The following is a 12,755-nucleotide window of genomic DNA, read 5'->3' as shown; positions in this document are numbered from 1 at the left end:
ATAATCAACTGCCATGGTGTCTTATTTATACAGCTGTTGAAAGGCCTACACTGCAGATTGGTCAAATGATCGCAATTAAGATAATTTGCAATCTACTGCAATTGCAATTCTCCCTAATGAGAGTCAACCCTTTAAAAAAGGATCTGACGTCATGAATGTCCAAGCTGATGTTTCTTTCTGTAGAAGATGGTCGTGAGCCAGTTGAGTTTTGTACTTGCTAAATTAATGATCTCTTAATCCAGGCCATTGTAATAACTAATTCAATAAAGTAAGAAATACTTGCCTATAGAAAATAGGTGCAGGAGTAAGCCATTTGGCCCTTCAATCCAGCACCGCCATTCAATGTGATCATGGCTGATCATCCACAATCAGTACCCAGTTCCTGCCTTCTCCCCATATCCCCTGACTCCGCTATCTTTAAAAGCCCTCTCTAGCTCTCACTTTAAAGTATCCAGGGAACCTGCCTCCACCGCCCTCTGAGGCAGAGAATCCCACAGATTCACAACTCTCTGTGTGAAGAAGTGTTTCCTCCTCTCCGTTCTAAATGGCTTACCCCTTATTCTTAAGGAGTGTTTTGTTGTCAGATGTACTAACAATGAAGCATCATACAATGTGGAAACAAGCCCTTCGGCCCAACTTGCCCACACCCCAGCCAACATGTCCCATCTACACTAGTCCTACCTGCCTGCTTTTGGCCCACATCCCTCTAAACCTGTCCTATCCATGTACTTGTCTGAACGTATTTTAAACATTGTGACTGTCTCTGCCTCAACTACCTTCTCCAGCAGCTCGTTCCATAAACCCACCCAGGGCTCTCACTTAACTTTTTTTTCCTGTTGCCAGCTGGGCAACCTAGGCAACTTTTTAGGTTGCCAAATAGCCGATTAGGAAAAGGGGAGATGCAACGAGACCTGGGTGTCATGGTACACCAGTCATTGAAAGTAGGCATGCAGGTGCAGCAGGCAGTGAAGAAAGCGAATGGTATGTTAGCATTCATAGCAAAAGGATTTGAGTATAGGAGCAGGGAGGTTCTACTGCAGTTGTACAGGGTCTTGGTGATACCACACCTGGAGTATTGCGTACAGTATTGGTCTCCTAATCTGAGGAAAGACATTCTTGCCATAGAGGGAGTACAGAGAAGGTTCACCAGACTGATTCCTGGGATGTCAGGACTTTCATATGAAGAAAGACTGGATAGACTCGGCTTGTACTCGCTAGAATTTAGAAGATTGAGGAGGGATCTTATAGAAACTTACACAATTCTTAAGGGGTTGGATAAGCTAGATGCAGGAAGATTGTTCCCGATGTTGGGGAAGTCCAGAATAAGGGGTCACAGTTTAAGGATAAGGGGGAAATCTTTTAGGACCGAGATGAGAAAAACATTTTTCACACAGAAAGTGGAGAATCTCTGGAATTCTCTGCCACAGAAGGTAGTTGAGGCCAGTTCATTGGCTATATTTAAGAGGGAGTTAGATGTGGCCCTTGTGGCTAAAGGTATCAGGGGGTATGGAGAGAAGGCAGGTACAGGATACTGAGTTGGATGATCAGCCAGGATCATATTGAATGGCGGTGCAGGCTCGAAGGGCCGAATGGCCTACTCCTGCACCTATTTTATGTTTCTATGTTTCTATGATAGTTTAGGTGGTCATTTAAGACGGCTTGCATGACGCGTGCGATAATGTGCTCGGACGAATTCACATATTATTTCTGCTTCAAATAAAGTCACAAACTAAACGCATTCACCAATCAAGTCATGATATATACCACAATGACATGCAGCAAAATTATAATACAGTATCTCAACTCTTTTTACACATTGCAATTAATGCAATTTCTTTATTTCGTTCCACTTCCAAACAAAAATGTGGTTGGATTATTCAGCGTATGATCAACCTGTGTCAATAAATCCTGGACCATGGTAACATATATGCACACAACAGATTGATGCAAGCTTGTTTTCTGTGAAGGACCGAAAATGATCATGACATGGACATAGCATGGGTCGTTATTGCTATTGGTACAGAAACACTCTCGCTTCCCACATAATTTATCCACAACAAAATATACAGGTTGCAAGGAAATTTCTATATTATGATCATTATGGTAATAGCTGTTAAAACTGACTATACCCATCTGACAGGTTAAACATTACACGAACTGACAAGAGATGGCCAAAGGACATAACTGCAGCAAATGTTTTTTTGGCAAAATGTTTAAAGGTGTCAAAACGCCACACTACCGGACATGTAGATTAGATGTACGTGTTGTGAACAGCAATGAAGATACCCAGTTTGTACGCTCCAGATTTTAAAAAAAATTATTGATAAATGCTGTTTACATCATTCTCACTTCAGAATTAACATTACAATTTCAACTGAAATATCTCCTGACCGAATTTGTGATGTATATAACCGACTGTAGAGGTAAAACTTGGATAAATCCAACGTATAGTTGTGGATGTTGCTCATTAAATAACTACAGTACTGATACTCCATATTAAGAGCATTGATTTGCCGTTAAAATGAATTCTGTAATAACGTGTCAACGGTAGCAGTGACAATCGAACACTGCGGTTTTAATGTTTCACGTGTTCACAATTTAATTAATCCATCTTTATGGATTAAAACAAATAATAACATTGGGAATTAAAACATATTTGATTGCATTCCGTTATCAAACATAGTCAATGTTCGCTCTGAAGACATTTCCAGCGCAGTAGGGTCGGGGGGGGGGGGGGGGAGTGGGTGAATCAGTGTAGGATAGATAAATGGCGAGGGGGGGGGGGTTGAGAAGGCAATCAGTGCGGGATGGATGGATTGAGGCAGGGGAATTAGTGTGTGTTGGTTGGAGTATGTAAAATTGTGAGGGGAGAGTACAGGGGATGTCAGTGGGGGTTGAATGGGGGGAGCAGTACGGGATGGATGGGGGGGTTCAGTACAGGATGGATGGGGGGTTGGGTGCAGGATAAATGGAGGGGGGGGGTTCAGTACAGGATGGATTGGGAGATCAGTGCAGGATGAATGGGTAGGTCAGTACGGGATGGGTGGGGTTCAGTACAGGATGGATGGGGGGATGGGTGCAGGATAAATGGAGGGGGGGGTTCAGTACAGGATGGATTGGGAGATCAGTGCAGGATGAATGGGGGAGCAGTGCAGGATGGATGGGAAGGGGCCTCATTACAGGATGAATTGGGGGACCAGTGTGGGATGAAATGGGGGATGGCAGAAGAATCAATGCGAGGCGGATAGGGTGATCAATGCAGGATGAATAGATGGGGGGGGGGGGGGTAGATGGGGACGGGAGCACAGGGATATCAGTGAGGACTGAACAGAGGCGGGAATGGGGATCAGTGTGGAAAGTGGTTATCGCTGTTGGCGGAGTGGCACGCACGGTCGCTATGAGGGTGGGCGCGGTGCGGAGAGAGGTGGAGCCGACGTCGCTGCCGCTGCTGCTGTGCGGGCCTGTCATTCGCTCCGACCCTCCGCCACCCCGCACTACAGCCGTCGCTGACCCGAAACGTCACTTATTCCTTTTCTCCAGAGATGCTGCCTGACCCACTGAGCTACACCACCTTTTTCGGTATAAAGCAGCATCTGCAGTGTCAAGCCGGGCTAGGTTGCCCGGCGGGACATTAGGTGGCCATTGGCAACTGGGCAACCGTTAATTACGAGCCCTGCCGCCACTAGGGTTGCCAACTGTCCCGTATTAGCCGGGACATCCCGTATATTGGGCTAAATTGGTTTGTCCCGTATGGGACCGCCCTTGTCCCGCATTTGACCGCTACTACTCGGATCGAGGGGACTGTCGGGGTTGGACAGGCTAGATGCAGGAAGATTGTTCCCGATGTTGGGGAAGTCCAGGACAGGGGGTCACAGTTTAAGGATAAGGGGGAGGTCTTTTAGGACCGAGATGAGAAAAACATTTTTCACACAGAGTGGTGAATCTGTGGAATTCTCTGCCACAGAAGGTAGTTGAGGCCACAGTTCATTGGCTATATTTAAGAGGGAGTTAGATGTAGCCCTTGTGGCTAAAGGGATCAGGGGGAATGGAGAGAAGGCAGGTACAGGATACTGAGTTGGATGATCAGCCATGATCATATTGAATGGCGGTGCAGGCTCGAAGGGCCGAATGGCCTACTCCTGCACCTATTTTCTATGTTTCTATGTTTCTATTCTCCTCACAATGTGGATTTCAATGGTGAAATCAAGGTGCACTTCATCGTACAGAGTGGATGAACATTTGGAACTCTGCCCCAAAGGTCTGTGTATAATGGGTCCAAGCTATGACATTGAAGGCTGCGGACACAAAGTGCTGGAGGAACTCAGCGGGTCAGGCAGCATCACATCACATTACATTGAAGGCAGAGATGTGGTTGGATTGAGATGGCATTGGCTATGTGGATCACTCATGACCTGGGTGAATGGTGGACCATGCTCAAGGTCCCATGTCCCACTCATCATCCTAGATAGAAGCCCGACATCACTATGGAGTCCAAGGGCAGTGAAGAACTTGGCACCGTAGGGTACAACTTCCTGGTATCCATCTCCATAACTTCATATGTTATAGGAGCAGAATTAGGCCATTCGCCCCATCAAGTCTACTCTGCCATTCAATCATGACTGATCTATCTTTCCCCTCTCAACCCCATTCTCCTGCCTTCCCCCCATAACCCCTGACACCCGTACATTGAAGTACATGTTCCCACTAGATCCCCTCCCTCTCATCCTTCGAAACTCCAGTCTGGAATCTCCCAGTTGTGTTGGCAGATCTGATAGAAACATAGAAAATAGGTGCAGGAGGAGGTCATTCGGCCCTTCGAGCCTGCGCCGTCATTCATTGTGATCATGGCTGATTGTCCCCAATCAATAACCCGTGCCTGCCTTCTCCCCATATCCCTTGACTCCACTAGCCCCTAGAGCTCTATCTAACTCTCTCTTAAATCCATCCAGTGACTTGGCCTCCACTGCCCTCTGTGGCAGGGAATTCCATAAATTCACAACTCTCTGGGTGAAAACGTTTTTTCTCACCTCAGTCTTAAATGACCTCCCCATTATTCTAAGACTGTGGCCCCTGGTTCTGGACTCGCCCAACATTGGGAACATTTTTCCTGCATCTAGCTTGTCCAGTCCTTTTATAATTTTATATGTTTCTATAAGATCTCCCCCTCATCCTTCTAAACTCCAGTGAATACAAGCCTAGTCTTTTCAATTTTTCCTCATATGACAGTCCCGCCATCCCAGGGATCAATCTCGTGAACCTACGCTGCACTGCCTCAATCACAAGGATGTCCTTCCTCAAATTAGAGGAGATCTCTCAGAGAAGATGGGGAGGAATCAAGAATCCATCAATCTCCACCTTAAAAAGACCCACTGACTTGGGCCCCACGTTCTTCCGTGGCAATGAATTCCACAGATTCACCACCTTCTCACTAAAGAAATTCCTCACCATCTCCTTTCTAAAGGTACGTCCTTATATTCTGAGCCCTCTGGTCCTAGACTCTCCCACTAGTGGATACATTGTGTTAGCTTGTCTTCTGCCTGTATGCAAACTGTAGCTGTTCATAGCAGCATATTTGTTTAATGCATTTGCATACAGCATATAGATGCCATGAGTTGCCAGGATACATATCAAGGCTTAGTTTAGTTTAGTTTAGCTTAATTTATTTTAGAGATACAGCGTGGAATGGCCTACTCCTGCACCTATTGTCTATTGTAATGGATAAAGTGAATGCTCACAGTATTTTTCCAAGGGTAGAGGATTCTAAGACTAGAGGGCACAGGTGAAGGGGGAGAGATTTAAGGACTGCTAGAGGCACTTTTTCACTTAGAGGGTAGTCCATATCTGGAACAGGTTACCAGAGGAAACTAGAAGCTGATATAATTACAACTTTCCAAAGGCAGATAAATACAATCAGGCCAAATTCAAGTACAATAGACAATAGGTGCAGGAGTAGGCCATTCGGCCCCTCAAGCCAGCACCGTCATTCAATGTGATCGTGGCTTATAGAAACATAGAAAATAGGTGCAGGAGGAGGCCATTTGGCCCTTCTTTTTATTTTTTATTTTTTATTTTATTTTTTAATAATATTTATGTCCGCTGTAGCCTCCTTTTGCTCTGGTATTTTATTCTTCACGTGTTTAAATTATAACATTTTATTTTTAATTGTCTACTGTATATCGTGTTGTTATTTGTGAGCAAAGCACCAAGGCAAATTCCTTCTATTTTTAAGCTGGGCTGTGGGCGGGGGCGGGGCGCTACGGCCAGGCCGCACTCGGGCGCTGCTCGGCATCTCAAGGGGTGGCCGTCAGAGTGCGGGTTATGCGAAGGGGGGGGGGGGGCACGTTACTCGCAGCTCATGGAAAACAGTGGCCAGCAGGAAAACCTGCAGAGTTCGCCGCGAGGAGCAGAGGCATTGTGACGTCATTTGAGTATAGGGAGGTTCTACTGCAGTTGTACAGGGCCTTGGTGAGACCACACCTGGAGTATTGCGTACAGTTTTGTTCGCCTAATCTGAGGAAAGACATTCTTGCCATAGAGGGAGTACAGAGAAGGTTCACCAGACTGATTCCTGGGATGTCAGGACTTTCACATGAAGAAAGACTGGATAGACTCGGCTTGTACTCGCTAGAATTTAGAAGATTGAGGGGGGATCTTATAGAAACTTACAAAATTCTTAAGGGGTTGGACAGGCTAGATGCAGGAAGATTGTTCCCGATGTTGGGGAAGTCCAGGACAAGGGGGTCACAGTTTAAGGATAAGGGGGAAATCTTTTAGGACCGAGATGAGGAAAACATTTTTCACACAGAGAATGGTGAATCTGTGGAATTCTCTGCCACAGAAGGTAGTTGAGGCCAGTTCATTGCCTGTGCGTGCGATTGTGGACGCTTTGGGGGGGGGGGAGATTAAAATGCAGGTTTGTATTGGTTGTCGGAGAGGAGTTTCCTCGGACTGCTAGCTGATGAAGAAAATCCGCCTCCGATTTTAAAAAAAAGTCACTGGTTGATTGCGTCCCTGGATTGAATTAAAACGACTAAAAACGCCTTCAGCATCATGGATCGCAAGTGCAGGACAAAACAAAAGTGATGTCGTTTATTTAACATATTATCTTGCTATTTGGTGTGGTTCATTTTAATCTGCTGATGCAAAAAATGTTATTTAGGCCCCGATACGAATCGTCCGTGTCATGCTTAAATCATGGCAGCGGCAACATTGCAATCGATCACATTCCAGAAACATCCACTCTCAAGATAATCAAATTCATTATTTTGTTTGCACAATTATGTCATAAGAACATCTAAATCAATCTATATTTTGTGTTATTGTCTATCCATGATCAATATTTTCATACTAAATATCCACAGTACAGTTTTAGTCAGATGTATTGTGCAAAAAAGTAATGATTTTGATTGTCTTGAGAGTGGATGTTTCTGGATTAATTTATGGGAATTAAACATTAAATTCATTCCGTTTGGCATACAAATTCATGACAAAGCTAGATTTAAAAATCATGTTATATTGTGAATTCTTGTGTGAATGGGATCAGTTTGTTATTTGGATACTTTGGCTATTTAAACAATTATTTTTAGTCTTTTCTTAAGAATGGGATATTTGTTTAGGTCCAGCAATTGAATTTAGATGAATTTAATTGATTTGATGATAATGATAAATATGAATTTTGTGTTGGGTATTTACTATTTGTTTTAAAGTTACAATAATATTAAAGATCTGATCTTGAAAATATCATATTTTTGAATTTTCAAGGCATTCTGAGTGTTTATTACTATTTCCGTCACAACGTTCAATTTTGTAATTAGCTACAATTAGGTTAACTAATTATATGCTTTAATTTCAGGTCATCCAAGTAGGATGTATCAGAATGCTTCAATCTATAATAACTGAAAATTTCATTCAGTTCTCTTAATTTTTAATAAAGTTATAGGCTTTTATGTCAATTGACTGTCCTCGATCACAGCTTTTGTGTTAAGTCAATCGAAAAGCAATAGGGAACAAGATGCTAATTTTCGAGTATGAAAATGACCATAACTTTTTTAATACTGAAGATATGAAAGTGAATTAGGTTTCAAATTAAAATTACTTTTATGCTTTATCTGATGGGATAAATTACAGGCTTGATTTTTAACATCTCAAAATGTTGTAACATTCCTACTCTTGAAACAAGGGACTGCAGATGCTGGTTTACCAAAAATGACACAAAGTGCTGGAGTAACTCAGCGGGTCAGGCAGCATCTGTGGAGAACATGGTTAGGTGCCGTTTCACAGAGTGCTGGAGTAACTCAGCGGGTCAGGCAGCATCTGTGGAGAACATGGATAGGTGCCGTTTCACAGAGTGCTGGAGTAACTCAGCGGGTCAGGCAGCATCTGTGGAGAACATGGATAGGCGATGTTTCTGGTTGTGAGCCTTCTTCAGATTCATCTCTGCCTGCACGTGACTCCTGCTCCTCCATCCCCTGCATGTCCATGTGCCTTCCCAAACGTCCCTGAAACGCCACTAACATATCTGCCTCCACCACCCCACCCCCAGCAGCATGTTCCAGGCATCCACCGCCCTCTGTGTAAAAAACCTTGCCCCTCGCATCTCCGTTAAACTTTGCTCCCATCGCCTTAGATCAGCCGAGAAGGTTATTGGTTGCAACTGGATAGACTCGGCTTGTACTCACTAGAATTTAGAAGATTGAGGGGGGATCTTATAGAAACTTACAAAATTCTTAAGGGGTTGGACAGGCTAGATGCAGGAAGATTGTTCCCGATGTTGGGGAAGTCCAGAACTAGGGGTCACAGTTTAAGGATAAGGGAGAAATCTTTTAGGACCGAGATGAGAAAAACATTTTTCACACAGAGAGTGGTGAATCTGTGGAATTCTCTGCCACAGAAGGTAGTTGAGGCCAGTTCATTGGCTATATTTAAGAGGGAGTTAGATGTGGCCCTTGTGGCTAAAGGGATCAGGGGGTATGGAGAGAAGGCAGGGATGGGATACTGAGTTGGATGATCAGCCATGATCATATTGAATGGCGGTGCTGGCTCGAAGGGCCGAATGGCCTACTCCTGCACCTATTGTCTATGTTTCCCACCATTGATGAACTGTACACTGCAAGGGCCAGGAAGCGAGCGGGTAAAATCATCTCTGAGCCCTCTCACCCTGGCCACAAACTCTTTGAATCACTTCCCTCTGGAAGGCGACTCCGGACTGTCAAAGCTGCCACAGCCAGACATTAAAAAAATAAATTTCCACGAGTAGTTGCTCTACTCAATAACCAAAAATCTGCAGCCTCCTTTTGCTCTGGTATTTTGTTTAAACTTTAATGTTTTATTCTTAATGTTTTATTAATTGATTACTGTATGTTGTGTTGTTACTTGCAAACAAATCCCTCCGCTGATCACAGCTCCGTGATGTCAAAGTCACCAGGCCAGCGATCGGAGCACCCATCTCTGGCCACCCCCCCCCCCCCCCCCCCCCCCCCGCAAGGGTTCGCCCCCGCTCTGCGATGGAAAAGTCCACGCTGTGCCCGCTGCTGAAGCTCTGGGCCCGACTCCGGGAAAGGCCGCTCCAATCCAAGCCGTTAGGCCGCGAGAGGGGAGGCGGAGAAGTGGCGTGGAAAAAGTCGCCTCTCGACTGAAAAACGGCTTCCCCCTTTCCCCTCCCCCCCACCCCCCACATAAGACACACAGAGAGACACCAAAGCACACTTGGACACACTAAAAAAAAAGTTGAAATAATGAACAGACTGCTGGCAGGGCAGCCGACTCTCAGCGCCCCAAACCGACCTTGGCTGGTGCATTTGGGACGACAGATGGCACAATGGGCTAAGTGTTCGGCTGGCAACCGGAAGGTAGCCGGTTCGAATCCCGCTTGGAGTGCATACTGTCGTTGTGTCCTTGGGCAAGACACTTCACCCACCTTTGCCTGTGTGTGAATGTGTGTGAGTGATTGGTGGTGGTCGGAGGGGCCGTAGGCGCAGATTGGCAGCCACGCTTCCGTCAGTCTGCCCCAGGGCAGCTGTGGCTACAGAAGTAGCTTACCACCACCGAGTGTGACTGAGGAGTGAATGAATAATGCGATGTAAAGCGCCTTGAGTATTAGAAAGGCGCTATATAAATCCCATCCATTATTATTATTATTATTATTATGTGATTAATAACTTTGACTTTGTGTGTGTACATACTTGGCCAATAAACGTATTAATTCATTCATTCATTCTTAAATATATAAGATTGTTAAGGGCTTGGACACGTTAGAGGCAGGAAATATGTTCCCGATGTTGGGGGAGACCAGAACCAGGGGCCACACAGTTTAAGAATAAGGAGACGAGGAAACATTTTTTCCCCCAGAGAGTGGTGAGTCTGTGGAATTCTCTGCCTCAGAGGGCGGTGGAGGCCGGTTCTCTGGATGCTTTCAAGAGAGAGCTAGATAGGGCTCTTAAAAAATAGCGGAGTCAGGGGATATGGGGAGAAGGCAGGAACGGGGTACTGATTGGGGATGATCAGCCATGATCACATTGAATGGCTCAAAGGGCAGAATGGCCTACATCACATCACTCCAGTCCTCAAAAAACTTCACTGGCTTCCCATCTCCCACCGGATCACCTACAAAATCCTGGTCCTCACCTACAAAGCCCTCCACCATCTGCCCCCCCCCCCCCCCCCCCATATCTCACTGACCTCCTCTCCCCCTACCAACCCTCACGGTCCCTCAGATCCACATCAGCCGGTCTCCTCTCCATCCACAAGTCCAACCTCCGCAGTTTTGGGGACAGAGCCTTCTCCAGGGCAGCTCCCAGGCTCTGGAACTCCCTCCCCCAACTGATCCGCAATTCCGTGTCCCTCACCATCTTCCAGTCCCGCCTCAAGACCCATCTCTTCACCTCTGCCTATCCTTAACCCCACGTCCCCCTCCCTTTTCATCTGTGCATTAATTGCCTCATATTGTGTTTTGTATTGAATTCTGTCTTTACTTTGTGTACTAGTCATGTCTCTACTATTTATTTCATTCCCCTTACATGTTTTTCCTCTATATGCTCAATTTTTGTAAGGTGTCCTTGAGACTCTTGAAAGGCGCCCATAAATAAAATGTATTATTATTATTACCTGCACCTATTGTCTATAAAGCTATGCCTTCCATATTTGATATTTCTACCCTGGGGAAAAAAGGATTCTGGCTGTCTAAGTCTGAAGAAGGGTCCTGACCCAAAACGTCACCCATCCATGTTCTCCAGGGATGCTGCCTGAGTTACTCCAGCACTTTGTGTCTTTCCTTGTTCAGACTGTCCACCCTGTTGATGCGAATCCTAATTTTCCATGCTTCTATCAGGTCTAGAATAGTCCAAGGCTTGGAGAGAGTGGATGTGGAAAGGATGTTTCCACTAGTGGGAGAGTCTAGCACTAGAGGTCACAGCCTCAGACTTAAAGGGCGTTCCTTAAGGAAGGAGATGTGGAGAGATTTCTTTAGTCAGAGGGTGGTGAATCTGTGGAATTCTTTGCTGTGGAAGTCAGTGGATATTTTTAAGGTAGAGATAGATAGATTCTTGATTAGTACAGGTGTCAGAGGTTATGGGGAGAAGGCAGGAGAATGGAGTTAGGAGGGAGAGGTAGTAACTCGGCCGTGATTGATTGGTGCAGGGGACTTGATGGGCCGAATGGCCTAATTCTACTCCTACCCTTTTTGACCCTCATTGTCACGTGCAGTGAGGTAAAGTGGCAAGCTTTTGTTGCGTTGGAGAATTGGGTTAGGATGGAGATTGAATGGCAGAGTCAACTTGATGGGCCGAATGGCCTAATTCTACCCCTATTCCTTATGACCTCCCGTCAACCTCCAGGGTGACACGGTGGCGCAGCGGTAGAGTTGCTGCCTTACAGCGCCAGAAACCCAGGTTCGATTCTGCCCACGGGTGCTGTCTGTATGGAGTTTGTACGTTCTCCCCGTGAACTGCATGGGTTTTCTCCGAGATCCTCACTTTCCTTCCACACTCTGCGGGTTTGTAGGTTAATTGGATTGGTGTAATGAATGGATGAATGAATGAAGAGGTTTATTGGCCAAGTATTCACATACAAGGAATTTGCCGTGGTGCTCCGCCCGCAAGTGACAACGTGACATACAGTGACAGTTAAGGGCCTGTCCCACGAGCATGCGACCAGCATGCGGCGAGCGCAACCAAACCGGAAGCGGGGGCCGCGCGGAGGTCGAGTGAGTGACGTGAAGTTTGAGCGAAGTCTGCGGGAAGTTGGCGCGTGACGTACGGCGTCGAGACGCTGTGCACGCCCGTCGAGACGCTGCGTACGGCATTGAGGTGGCTGCGGGCCGGCAGGCCGTTGCCGCGCGGAATTTTTGAACACGGTCAGTTTTTCAGAGACCTGCGCGATGTCGGGACCAGCTCCGCGCAATGCCATACGGCTCAGGCGATCGAAGTGGGACCGGCCCCGCGAGGCCGTACGGCTCAAGCGACCACGTTAGGTCGCGCTTGACGCATGGAGTCGCATGCTCGTGGGACAGGCCCTTTAGGAATGACACATAAAAAGTGTTCCCAGTGTGCGTAGGGTTAGGGTTAATGTGCGGGGATGGCAGATCGCTGTCGGGCCGAAGGGCCTGTTTCCGAGCCCTGTCTCAAAACGAAACTAAAAAAAAGTCAGACTTTATTACGAACTTCCAGCATATTCATCGGCACTTTCACCAAATACCAAGATTACTCTTTCTGGAATTCTTTTTGAAATGTGTTCATATTCCCGCAGTGGGACTACACTCA

Source organism: Amblyraja radiata, chromosome 7, assembly GCF_010909765.2.
Source record: "Amblyraja radiata isolate CabotCenter1 chromosome 7, sAmbRad1.1.pri, whole genome shotgun sequence".
Lineage (NCBI taxonomy): Eukaryota > Metazoa > Chordata > Chondrichthyes > Rajiformes > Rajidae > Amblyraja > Amblyraja radiata.
The sequence above is the reverse complement of the archived record's forward strand: the minus strand, read 5'-3'. Positions refer to the sequence as shown.